This window comes from Notamacropus eugenii, chromosome 5 (assembly GCF_028372415.1).
Source record: "Notamacropus eugenii isolate mMacEug1 chromosome 5, mMacEug1.pri_v2, whole genome shotgun sequence".
NCBI lineage: Eukaryota > Metazoa > Chordata > Mammalia > Diprotodontia > Macropodidae > Notamacropus > Notamacropus eugenii.
In genome coordinates this window covers 155511732-155526155 of record NC_092876.1, presented here as the reverse complement: position 1 = coordinate 155526155, position 14424 = coordinate 155511732, and positions in this window count along the sequence as shown.

Genomic DNA, 14424 nt, shown 5'->3' with positions numbered 1-14424 from the left:
TCATTGAGAACAGACTATCTATTATTCTTCTTTATAAACACACTATTTAGTACAGTACCTGGCTTAATTATTACATAGTGTTTATTAAGCATTTATTAAGTTCTTAATGTTTACTGACTGAACATATTCAAAGGATGAAATAATTAACACATGCATAAATAAACATGCAATTACATGCCAGGCACACATTATAGTGGTACAATATTGTTTTAAGAGCAACTTTGAGTGACTAAGTCATTTTGACTATTATAAATACACAAATTAAAAAATTAAGGAGATGTGAAAAAAGACTCTATCTGCATCTAGAGAAAGACCTGATAAATGGATGTATAGAATAATTTTCACACACATACTCCTATTTCTAATGGTAGCTATCTAGGGTGGGATTGGGTGGAGGGGAGAAAAAAGTTACAAGAAAAGCAAATTTTATGTAATAGATTTGAAATTTTATGTGCAGTCAACCTTTTTATTTTACTATGTTATGGAAATGCTTGTTTTATTCCATAAATTTCAAAATAAAATTTTTAAAAATAAAATAATTAAATTAAATTGGTCAAATAGACCCTTGCCCTCTTGTGACCTGCTGACCTTTCTGCCCGTATATCTGAGCTAGTATAGTATTGCCTGAACAGAGTTGTCATCAAAACTCTAGTTCTGAATTCCTAAACCTGTATTGGTGGAATCCAAGCTAAATACTGACTACATATTACTATTCTCCACAGAGTACGTCTGTAACCTAGGTACAGATGATATTCCAGGCAGGAAAGTTGCTCCCTCTGAGATCAGCCCTCTCTTCCTTTACTGCAGCTGACTGTCAGACAGAAGTCTTCATCTGAAAGGTCTACATCTGAGCTATTGACTGGTTCAGAAAGTCTTTGTCCAACTAGCAGGTGCTTTCTTTTGCTTAGGTTCCTTTGAGGAAAGTATCTCTTAATTCACTGATAATCAATAAGTGGTTGCTGTGTCCTTCAATGGGGCCCCTTCCATTCTCTGAAACATCTTTGTAAATAGACAAGTTGTCCAATCTCTCCACAAATAGGTTTGAACTAGTTTTCCATAGATTGAACTTGTCTGTATCATGACTACCAAGATTTCTCGTCAAAACTCATTCCTCCCCTCTAGTTCATCTCTCTGCCAAGAGGAGGGAAGCGTGACTCATGGAAGCCTTCAGAATTTGTGATCAGCCCTTGTATTGATGATCATAGTCCTTTAGTCTCCTGCTTGTTTTTATTTGCAATGCTGTCATTACTGTATAAATTGTTCTCCTGGCTCAGCTCACTTTACTTCATGTCACTTCTCCCTTTTACTCCCTGTCATGGATTCTTTTGGTACCGAAACATCCCCTTACCTTCATATGCCGTACTTTGGTCAGCCCTACCTGATTTGATGGGCCCTCACTTTGTTTCCATTTTGTCTTGAGGCTTTCTATTAACTCATTCCTCCTTTCTGTGTCAGAATCTTTCAGATTCCATAAACCTACTGACACTCAGATTGTCCAGGTTTCCCATGGTTGTTCTCCCAAAGGGTAAGTGTAGATTCTCTCCTGAGAAAATTCCCAAGTTAGGTTGATGATGAAATTCTTTTATCACATGACTAACTATAGTCTTAACCCTTACCCTCACTCATACTTTTCTGTGTGGTGCAGGGGGGCTAGCCCTGACACTGCATAATTTGTGCTCCTCCAGATAGCTTAAGGAATCTAGCTCTCTCTGTATACATAGGTAAAGCTTTCATTCCTGGAATCAAAAATATGGATTTGGCCTCACCTACAAATAATGCATCAATTTCTGATGATGAGTTTTGCCTCAGTTTCCCTATATATGAGGGTTCCAGTACAAGTCTAGGTATGCACCTTAACTCCTGTGCTGAGTTGCCCCCTGCTTTATACGTTAAAACTACAAGTGTTTAAGTCCTCCTCCTTAGCAGATTTTGTTTAAGAACAACTTCCAAATAATGGATTTGGGCAGGAATTGTTCAGTGGTTAAATGAATCTGCTAATTCACAGAGTACATACTTACATAGTGGATCTTTTGTTTTCATTTCATCATGAGCTATCCCATAGTCCCCAACTCTTCATTACTTTTTTCTTTCGACACTTTTATAATAAGGCAGCTTGGTGGTACAGTGGGTAGTAAGAACGAAGTCCAAATTTGATCGAGAGTATGTATTAGGTGTATGACCTTGGCCAGGTCACTTAAGACTGTCTGCCTCAGTTTCCTTATCTGTAAAGTAGGTGAGATAACACCTACCTCTGAGTTGTTATGAGGACAAAATGAGAAAAAAAAATTGCAGATTGCTTTCCAAACCTTGAAGCCCTATATAAATGCTAGTAATTGTTACTGTATTATCGATCCTAACATCCCCACTAAGTTTTTCTGCCCTTTTTAGTAAAACTTCTTCAAAAGTGCCTTTCCTCCTCTTGCTCTCTTTTTACAATGTGGCTGGCTTCTCTCTTGCAGTTCGTCTTCCAACCTTATCAATGTGCTGAAATTGCTCTCTCCAGAGTGACTCATGATCTCTTGGTTGCCAAATTCAAGAGCCTTTTCTTAATCCTCATTCTTTTTGACTTCTCTGAAGTCTTTGATACTTCTACTCACTGTCTCCTTCTTGAAAATCCCTTCACTCTAGGTTTTGAGGATGCTACTCTCTCCTGGTTCTCCCCCTGCCCGTCTGACCCTTTGCTGGATCTTCTGTAGTCACAGGCATCTCTAAGGGTTCTATCCTGTAACCTTTTCTCTTCTCTATCTACATATACTCCTTTACTTGATGATCTCATCAACTCCCATGGATTTCATTATCATCTATCTCTATGCAGATGATTCTCAAATTCTATCATGTCCCAAACTCTGCTAATGTCTAGTCACATGCATCTTCAGATGCATTTGACATCTCATACTTGTCCAATAAATATCTTAAACTCACTATGTCTAAAATGGAACTCATTATCTTTCTCCTTAAACCCTCCAGACCTCCTTACTTCTCTTGTACAGTAGAGGGCAATACCATCCTCCCATTTTTTGTAGGGGTCATCCTGAATTCCTCACTCTCTACCCTCTTATATACAATCTTTTGCCAAGGCCTGGTGATTTGACCTTTGCAACATCTCTCCTTACATATTTCCTGTATGCCCCTTTTCTTCTCTGACAGTGCCACCACTTTGGTCCAGGCCTTATCACCTCACTTGCAATAGCATGCTGGTGGATCTGCACCAATCTTTCCCTTTAGTCAACACCCTCAGTTCCACCTCTTGGAAGAAAGGATTTCTTTGTTCTGCATGACAAAAAAAAAACCAAAGTGAAGAAAAATACCTGAAGCAACTAGCTTTGGTAGAGTTGACTTCTTTCCTCCTCACCCCCCCCCCCCTCCACTCTAACCCTTCCAGAGACTTCTTTAAGGCTCAGTTTTGCCTGAGGCTTTTTGATCTTTCTCCGAGTATGAGAAGTTCTAGCTAGTCACTATCATCCTCCGTTTACCCTTCCTGTGCACACATTTGATATACAGACATACTTCACAATGCAGTTATAATTATAGTTTTAATATTAAGCCAAAATAGGAAAGGAATAATTTAATGAGTTGTTGAGAAAAATCATTTTGGACCTTCTGCTAACCGCAGACACTGAAGTCAGAGTCAGGGTGTGGAAGTTAATAGCAGTTAAGCCTTTCACAGCTTTTCCTCAGAGGTCACTACTAGCGACTTTAGTCTATTTTCAGCTAGCCCATCAGAGTTCTTTTAATAGACAGAGCAGTGAGCAAAGGATACTAGCCAAGTCAGCATCTCCTATGCTGTCATCCGTTCAGAGCACCTGTTATCAAGCAGACTCCACTTGCTGCTATGGACAAATTTGCTCCCCTTTTGTCTGTTTTCCTCCTCCTCCACTCTTCACCCCAGTACACAGCACACAATCTCACAAGTCTCACTCTTCTTCTTCTTCTGTTATCCTCTGTTTTTCCCTTTCCCCACCTTCCTCGCTCCCTCCCCCTCTCCCTCCCTCTTTCCCTTCTGCCTCTTTCTCTCTCCTTCCCCTCTCCTTCTCTCCCTCCTATGTCTCCCTCTCCTCCTCCTTTCTCTCTCTTTCCTTCTCTCTCTCTCTCCCCTTCTTAATCCCTCCCTCTATTTCTCTCTTTCTCTGTTTCCACAAGTCAGAAGAATACCATCTCTCAAGGACTATAAGTCCCAAAGCTAGACTCTGGAAAGCTTCTCCTTCCAACCCAGAGTTCTAATGCTCAGGTTCATGATGGGAATTCAAGAGGTTTTATTCCACCAGAGGAATGCCAACTTTCATATTACATGTCCCTCTAGTGCTCTGGTTACGTTCTTCCCTGGAGTTTGAAATTTTTTAGTCCCTTGCTGTGGTATACTTGATATCTGGAATTGTACAGTACAGCATCAAAATGAAACATAAGCACAAGGAGGATTGACTTAACATCCCAGGTAATCACCCTAGGGTGATATTCATAGCAGCTATACATCAGTCATACATGCAGTAATGACTATCCAACAATTTCTTGGGACCAATGATGAAGCATGCTACTCAATCCTGACAGAGAGGTGATGGACATGATACAGAATGAAATATGTGTCAGTTTTGGACAAAACCACTAGTGAGAATTTGTTTTTCCTGACTGTGCATGTTTGTTACAAAAGTTTTGTTTTTATTTTTGTTTCAGTGGGAGTAGAGGAAGGAAAGAGAATAAAATGCTGGTTGAGAAAAAAAAAAAAAAAGCTATGTTGGAGTGGGATAAAAGAAGGAATAAAGCTAATGCCTCAGGGTGAGGTGGAGGAATAATACATAGGATAGACATAGCACAATGCAAAGCAACCCTTCATAGGGGATGCTTCAATGACCACAGGTCTAAAGTACAACAAAAAATAATTTGTACATGTGCCATAGGAGCAGGTAAATACTCATACAACTCCGTATATACAACAGCAAGCAAAATTAAAACACTAATAGCTCAGTAAGTCTTAAAGTACCATACAAAATAGCAGTACAACTTCACTTGAAATGGTTGTTTCTGAGGCATTGTCTGGATTAGGCAATCTTCACATACTGGCAGGTGGATTCATTCATCTGATTGTTACGGAGTCCAACCAGTTAGCTCTAAGCGGTTATGGTAGCTTGTCCTTGTGAGGATTTTGACTCTCTTAATGATAGTGAAGGGTAAAAGTGAGGAGAATACAGGCAGCTAACTTATACCCATGGGATACAAGTGGGGATTATTAATATTTGATGGATTATTATCCCCATTTTACAGTTGAATAAACTGAGGCTAAGAGAAGCTATGTAATTTGACCATAGTCAAACAACTGAATGTCAGAGGTAGTGTTTATACCACACTGATAAGTCAGTGGTTCAGGCAATACATGTTACTGTGGTCTACGTTTTCTTCATTTCCTCACAGGTCTGTTCATAATTAAGTTTAAAAAAAATCAGTTTTAACAATTTCCAATATGGAAAAAGTGGTTTTTCCCAATTTCTCTCTCCCTCTCTTTCTCTCTCTGCCTGTATGTATGTATGAATGTTGTTGTGTGTGTATGTATATTCAAACTGCCTACCTAGGTAAAACCTAACATGTTGAGGACTTCAATGGCAAAGAAAAGTAGTTGGATTTCTGTTTATTGAAACAATGGAAAACATAATTTCTAGGAACTTTTCCAAATTTTCTCATCTTTGATCCTGTTCCATTGAAGTCTGGCATTAATCAGTCTTAAAATATAAGTTGATTCAAATAGTTCACTAAGAAGATTTAAAGTGTTTCAACACATTTAGATTCCAGACTTTAAAGTTTCAAATTTTTAGTGGTTCCTTGGGCAGGGTTCTTATTTTTTTTTAAATTGGCATAGCAAATTCATTGTACCATATCAAAGGAACTTGCATCCTCATTTTTAGCCTTCTTCAATTATTACCTGTTTGTTCCATATATGAAGCACTCTGGCCTAATGGATAGGATGCTGGTTGTGGAATCAGGAAAAACTAGGTTCATACATGGTCTCTGCTATTTATTAGATGTGTGGCCTTGGGCAAGTAATTTAGCATCTATTTGCTTTAAGCAATTCATTGGGGCTTATGTCCAAAGTCTTTGAGCAGTTGCCATATTCGTTGGGGTGAGGTACTAGAGGTACTTCACTGGTGACATCATAGATCATTCAAATGTTTTTCCATGTGCATGTGTGGGGTTTCCACTCAATTCAAAGGAATTTTCGTTTCTTCTTCTATAATTTTATACCCTCTTCTTCCAAATTAATTATTTTTTTTTCACCTGAGAATGATTATCTCAGAGTTTGCAATGGTCATCATTATGGTAGTAAATGTCTGTTTTGGTGAAATTCCTATGGAGTAAATATTGTAAGTGACATATAGAAAAGGAACCAAGGAACTATGGTATAGCGTGCAATTTTCTTTGATTTAGTTTATTTTGTACAAATCATGACTATGGCTTTTGTAGAATAATGTTAATGCTCCTTGAATATGGCTAAGGAAGAAATGTTTTGCATAACTTCATATGCATAATGGATATTATATTTTTTGCCTTCTCAATGAATGGTGGAGCGGCTGGAGAGAGGGAGAGAATTTGGAACTTAAAAGAAATTTTTGAAAAAGAATTTAAACTCCTTGAGGGCAAGAAATCTTATTTGTATTTGTATCACCAGTGCTTATCATAGCATATTAGCAAATGGTAAGCACTTACTAAATGCTCATTTTCCTGCCTCCTTCTCTCTCTCTTTCCCTCCCTTCTTCACTCCTCTTCCCTCCCTCCTTTCTTCTCTCCTTTTCTTCCTTCCTTCCTTTCTTCTTTCTATCTCTATTGGCAAAAATGGATTACCACTGAATTTTTGGAATACTTTCTATTCTATTTTCTTAACCAAGATGTCTTCATATTTTATGTAATTTTCCCAACATCTGTCCTAAACCAATAGTTTTATTTTTTTGAAAATTTTCTTTAAGAACTCCTTTTCTGCTCCTTTTCTCTGACCTTACTTTGTTTATAAAGATTTTTCGGACCTTTGGGAATCCTTACGGTCATCCCTCTTTTTTCAGTCCAGCTACAATTATTTCAGTATTATTCCCTTCTGAATGAAAATTTCTCCCCAGAACCTTTTATCTCATAATATTTCTTCATCCTGTTAGCTTTTTTTTTCTTTACTCATTTTTTTAATCACAGACTATCGGATTTGGAAGGAATCTTAATGACCTATTCCAACATATATGTGAAGAGGAACTCACTGCCCTCTGAGTCAGCCCATTCCAATTTTGATTAGCTCTAATTCTTAATGTTTCCTGACTTCAAAACTAAATTTCTCTGTTGTGATATTTTTTTTCCCTATGGGACTTTCCTTGTTAGACTTCTTCCCTTTGCCCTGTTTCATTGTTCTTGTTTTTTAATTGATTTCATTCATTTCTTGCTGTTTTGATGACTCAAAGCTAAAGGAATAGTAAGCAGAAAATGTGCAAAGGGTAAAGTGGTACAGTGGAAAGATTGAAAGATTTTGGAGTTAGGGGACGAGTCTGAATTTTATCCCAGCTCCTCACATATGGCCGTTCGCAAAGTTACTTGACCTCTCAATGCCTCAGTGAATTATCCAGATTTAGGATCCTTGCTAAATTCAGTGTCACTATCCTCACTGGACTAGTATATTGGATCCCCAGAGGGAAGCTGGCTACTCCTTCCCTCAGGATCCCAGAGTAGGGATGAAGGATTTAGGTTTTTAAATACTATTGCCTATCCACTGTGCTCCCTCTCTAAATATTGATTCACCAGTTGATATCCATTAGATTTTTAAAAGAATATTTGCTGAGGTCTCCCCAAGTTAAGAATGATCTACTCCTCTGCACATAGTCACTGAGAAGCATGTGTTAATACATAAAGAACAAATCAGTATGCTACCCATCTAAGGAATATATGTGGCCTATGGGTGCAGCAAGATGGCACAGTGGATAGAGCACTAGTCCTAGACTCAGGAAGACCTGAGTTCAAATCCAGATTCAGACTACCTATGTGACCCTGGGCAAGTCACTTAACCCTATTTGCCTCAGTTTCCTCATCTATAAAATGAGCTGGAGAAGGAAATGGCAAACTACTACAGTGTCTTTGTCAAGAAAATCCAAATGACATCTCGAAGAGTCAGTAACAATTGAAAATGACTGAGCAACAACAAATGGTGCCTTTTGATCCTGAAAGTCCTTTTATCCCTTTATGTAATCCCCCAAAATTCACTTCTGGGTGTAATGTACCAAGTGGACAAGTCACTTCCTTGCTCATTTGGGCTAACTCCTTGCAAGATATGGTGTTTTGTTGCTGAGTCAATATAATGGGTCTAAGCCAATGGACTAACTCAGCTGTTGTTGAGACTGGCTTCAGTGGTTTCTGCTTCCAGCCTAGATTGTTGATGGGACATTTATGGCACAGCTAACCTTTTGAAGCTCACAGGACCATAATTTTGTCCATTCCTTCTCTGGATATCTGTTCACCTAAGATCAGGAATGAATAAAACCCCAAAGAAGCGAGCACCATGTATTCAGGGATATACAGTTGCTAATTGGGGTGAGAAGGTGGCTGAAGCTGTTGCTTCACCTCCCCAGAGGTTTACAGTAGTCTTTCATTAGAAAGCTACCAAGGAAAAGAGAAGTGCAAAAAAGCACAGCAGGGTATTAACGCTTTTGTATGCAAATTCAGTTTTAGCTTTGTCTTTTCAGCTCCAAAGAGAACTAAGAAACTTCATCAGCACCATCCTCTTAGTTATTCAGGTAGCACTTAAATCTCCTCCAAATTAGATTAAAACTAGGGTTGAAATACTGAGCATGCTCTAAAGATTGCAACCTCATTGGCCAGGTAATAATTAGCTATAAAATGACAGGTTTGAACAAGATGAACTGTCAGAACCCTTCCACCTCTAAATTTATGACCCCCAAAACTGAAGGATTAGAGTAGATAGTTTAAAGCTTTTGTGAGTCTCAATGGTTTAAAGTACAGGACCCTTAAAACACTGAAATTGGTGCCGTTTCCCCCCATACTGTGCCTTATGACAGGAAAATCCAACTTACTGACACCACTACCTTCACAAGGGTGAGATACAATCTATAATTCTTGTCTTCTCTGAAGCTTCAAAGAATGCCCATGTATTAAGCCCCTCTATACAAAGAGGAAAAATGAGTATTCAACAGTCCTTCCTCTCTGGAGAGCCCTGTTCTATGTAAGATGCTCACACATTTCTAACAATAAAGATGAATCATGGGCCTTCAAACACATTTACTACCATGTTTATACTTGTAGTTTCCAAACAGACTCCTAAGGAATGAATGCAGTTTGACATGGAGGTGGTATCACAGAGCCCATCTGTGAATCTGAGCCCATGGATCACTGAAGAAGGGCAAATCTCACTTGGAAAATATTTGCATCTTGTTGAATTAGTTAACATAAAAGGAAAGAAATTTGGCCTTTTTCCAGCTCTCTGAAATCACTTCCAGCCATGATTGCCACTGGGACCTGGTTCTATTATAATACTTCAGTCAATGCATTTCCTAACTGTCATCCTTTCAAGGATCATGCGCAGCCTGGAGATGGAAATTTTTCCAGAAGAAAAGCTTTGCTATTTGTTGGTTTATTTATTCCAAACTTGTGATTTCATTAGTATGTGGAACTCCTGGCTATAAAACTCTCTTAGCAAATGCAGATCTACAAATCATAATTTTAGGGCGTCATCTAGGGACACTTTATTTAGTAAGGGCTTGCTATGTGCTAGGTACGATGCTAAACTCTAAGGAGACAGTTTTTAATATTCCAGGAGTTTAGAATCTAAGGGGGAAAGACAATAATAAAAGGGAGCTCAAAACAAGGGAGGTGTATGTGTGAACTAGCATAGTATGGAAATAATCAGGAGGTTCCCTGTTTCCAGGCAAGACAAAAGGCCAAGTGATTTACCTAGGGTCACATTCCAATATGTGACAGAAGTTCTCGACACTATGGTTGGACCTCTGTCAGTTCTATCACATTGCCTAACATGCTGCTCATTAACTTCCTGAATTTATAATAATAATAATAGCTAGGATTTATATAACACTTTGAGGTTAGCTCAATGTAGGTTATTTCATTGATTCTCACAGTAACCCTGGAAGGAAGGTGCTATTATTATCTGCTTTCTACAGATCTTTTTAACAAATCAGAAACCTGAGGCAGACAGAGGTTAAGTAACTTGCCCACACAGCTAGGCAGTGGTTGAGTCAGAATTTGGACTTTGGATTTCCTGTCTCCAAGTCCACTGTGCCACCCTAGATATCCTAAATTTACATCTCCTTTGAAGAGCTTATAGGAGTTGACACCTATGACTTGAAACACATTTTAAAAAAAACCTTTCTATTTTTCAAGGGAAGGTGATTTAAAATCTGTAATTCTTTTCTCTGGCATTATAAGCACAGTTCAATCTCTGCCCTGGTTCAGTTGAATGTATAACAGCAAACAAAATTCACATTCAGATTTCTGCTTCCCTCGACAGAATTAGGAGGATCTGCCTGTTCCATTTCAAGGAAAATTGAAAACACTTTAAACGATTAAGTGTTCTCTTCTTTCATTTCTTTCATCATCCTCTTCCATAGAAATGATTTATCTTAAACTGCTGACTTTGCTTTATTTCATTTCACTTCACTTCACTTTGTTTCACTTCATTTTACCTCATTTCCCTCCATTTCATTCACATATCCACCTGAGACTGGAAGTAAGAGGAAGCTAGTCATAGCAAATGGTCTCTATCTTGTGATTGTCAGACCCTTCTATACTCCAAACAGGTGCATCAGAGAAGCCAAGCCTCAAAGTTCAGGCTTAGTAGAACTCCTTGGCTTCTGAGCCTCCAAAGGGCAGGAATTGAGTGCCTGCTGTGTGGGGGGCAGCTACCTTATCCCCTACCAACTTTAGGTGAAGCTAGAGGGCTGGCAGCCTAGTGCAGATTCATTTGGGCCAGAAGGGATCTTCTCCACCCCCAAGCTCCTAGTGTTTGGAGGAAAAAAGTATGAAAGCTGCTTACACCTTGTTGCAACAAAGTCTATGCTCAGTCATCATAATGTAAGATCCTGAAGGGCAGATTCCTACTTCCTTATTTTTGTGATTTAGGGTCAATTGTGATGAGGAGAAAAATCTTCCCTATTCTTTTCCTCTAAATTTTTTTTAGTAATTACAGTCAAGCAATTTTTCATAATTACTGCATTATAATATCGTTTGGGGCCTGGTAAAGTCATTCAGTCACTCAACAAATATGTATAAAGCACCTACTATGCATCTGTTATGCATCTCTTCTGTAGAAAGCTCAATTCCAATGAACTGGCCATGTTCTGTTAATGTAAAACGTATGCTTGATGAAAAGACTTTTATGGAGAACTCACAAGGCAAGTGTTCATGTGGTGGTCAGAAGTGATACAAAGACACTCTCAAGGTCTCTCTGAAGAACTTTGGAATTGATTGGGTGATGTGGGAGATGCTGGCAAAGAACCACCCAGCATGGCATGCCCACATCAAAGAAGGTGCTGTGCTCTGTGAGCAAAGCAGAATTGAAGTAGCTCAAAAGAAATGGGAAATGTGCCAATTTAGAGAATCTACTCCAAGCATTCACATGGACTCTTTGTGCCTGACCTGTGGTAGAGCCTTCTGAGCTCATATTGGTCTGATCAGCCATAGTCAGACACACAGTAAATTGCTGCCAACATAGTGTTTTCATTTTGTTCCTCTTCAAGATTAAAGGGCAACAACCAAGTCACTAATTATGTATCAGGTAGGTGTTTGTCCCTGAGGATATAAGTACAAAGAATGAAGCAATCTCTTCCTTCAAGGAGTTTATGTTCTAATGGAGAAGATGACAGGCACACATAAAATACATGCCACCTGAATATGAAGTTAATAAATGCAAATATATGCAAAGCAGTTAAATACAAGTAGTTTGGGAGGAAATTCCCTAGTAACTTGGAGTATCAAGAAGGGCTTCATGTGGAAGATGGTTCCTGAGTTGCTTCTCAAGGGAACATAAGGACCCTATGAAAAGATAAAAGAATGCATTTCAGACATTTGGGAGAGCTAGTGCAAAGCTGGAGATTTAGGAGTATGTGTGTGCTGTGGGTGATGAACAGAGAAGCCAGCTTGGCTGAATTACAGAGGGTAAGAGGGAGAGTAATATCCAGCGAGGAAGAAAAGATAGATTGGAGACAGGTGGTGAAGGACTTTAAACCTAAACAGATGAGTTTATATTTTAGGAGCAAAAGCAAAATATTGAAATTGATTTAGTAGAGATGACTGCATTTAAGGAAAATAACGGGAAGCAGTGTGTAGGATGTACTGGACTGGAGATTGACCTGAGGTGGGGAGACTAAGGCTTTTGCAAAAATATACATGAGAGGTGACTAGAGGAGAGACAAGTCAGAAGTCTGAGCTGTTATGCAAGTAGGGAAACAGTAATGTTTATAACTGATTGGCTATATGGGGTAAAGAAGAGTGTGCAATCCATAATAATGTTAAGATTACATATGTGGGAAATGAGTGATGGTGGTGCCTTCAACAGACATGGAGAAGTTTGGAGGAGGGAATGGTTTAAAGGGAAAGAGAATGAACTCAGTTTTGGATGTGCTGAATTTAAGATATCTCTGAGAAATATGGATTGAAATGTCCAATAGTCAATTACTGATCTGAGACAGAAGCTCAGGGAGAGAGACTGAGGCTAGATATATAGGAATCACCTACATAGAGATTAAAGCGTAACAGTTAATGAGGTTACCAAAAAAGAGAGGGTATAGATGGAGAAGGGTATAGATAGAGATAGATAGCAAAGAACCTAACCTCACATTTAGGGGGCATGATAAAGATAATGATCCATCAAAGGAAACTGAGAAGGTTACTTTGGACAGGTAGGAAGCAAAACAGGAGGAAGGAATGTTATGAAAACCCAGACAGGAAAGAGAATGTAAGAGAAGAGTATGGTCAATAGTGTTCAATGCATCTTATAGGTTGAAAAAGTTAAGGACAGGAAAAGAAGAGCTAGCAATTATAAGATCACTGGTATTTTGAGTGCAGTTTCAATTGAGGTCAGAAGCCAGACTGCAAAATGTTGAGTGAGTGAGAGGAGAAGAAAGGGAGGCAGCTTTTCTCAAGAAGTATTGTTGATAAAGGGAAGAGAGATATAGGTGAGAGCTTGAGGGGTTAGGGGGAAGGGGAAATTTGAAAATGGGAAATTGAAGATGGGGGGGGCTACGATTGAGAATGCAATAATCTGTTGGAGAAGACTAGAGGGGATGAGTACATGTGTAGTCAGGTTTGCATTGGCAAGAGGAAATGCTGCCTCTTTGTCAGAGACTGAGGGAAAAGAACATGTTTGAGGTAGGGTTGAGGAGGCTGTAGATAAAAGAATGGGAGGAAGAGGCAGGGATATGTATTGTTGAAGGGAGCATCCATAACTCCAACTGAATATTCCATTTGATTATTTAAATATTTGAAATGGCTAGGAAAGGGAGGAGAGATCTAGCACACTGCCTTGAGAAGATAACATATTGAAATGAGGGTTTATTAAGGATAAGAGAGACCTGAAAATTTTGTAGGCAGCAGGAAAAGAGTAAATGAATAAGATAAGATTGGAGGTCAAAGAGAAAGGGAGGTGATCCCTAAGATAAGTTCCCAGAGACTTTGGGAGGAGATGAGATCAGTGGTACAAAGAAAGGTTGGCCTTGGCAAGGAGAAGGGATATATATATATATATATATATCTTTGTCAGGAACTGGAAGAAAAAAGGAGAGAAAGGAGGATGCCTTTACATTAGCATGGTCTTATGGTGTAGGTTAGAGGGAAGAAGGAGCTCACAATAGATGGTCTCTTATTTTCTAGGTAAACCAATTTAAGCTAAGGACCTCTCCTGAGATGGGGAGGGTAGAAGTGGTTTAGGAGGCTTGAGGAGATGAGAGAAGATTTGGAACAACTGCTATAAGAAGTGCAATAGAAACTCAGGGAAAAATACAATGCCTGCTGTGTAATATTGAGAGCCTACTTGAGATCAGACAAGTTTGAAACACCCCCAGATGGCATGATTAAGTGACTTTCTTCATCATCACTCAGAAGCATGGCATTAAGAGTGGAAGTGGTAAAGAGTGGTGCTGACTTAGGGCTGGGGTTTAGCATGGCATGAACAATGACAGGACATGTGGTCAAGGTATTCAAGGGCAAAAGAAACGGTAAATGATTTGCCCTCAATGGCAGTAAGTATGCTAAGACAGTGCTCTTTCCATTAAACTATGGTATCAATTCACACAAATCTTCCCATATTTCTCTTAATTGCTTATATGTATCATTTACTGTATAATAATATTCAATCATATTCAGTGGGTCAACACCCAATTTGTTTCCAAATTTTTGCTATTTTGGCATCTCTCAGGTTCTTATTTCTGTATTCATCCTCTGTGG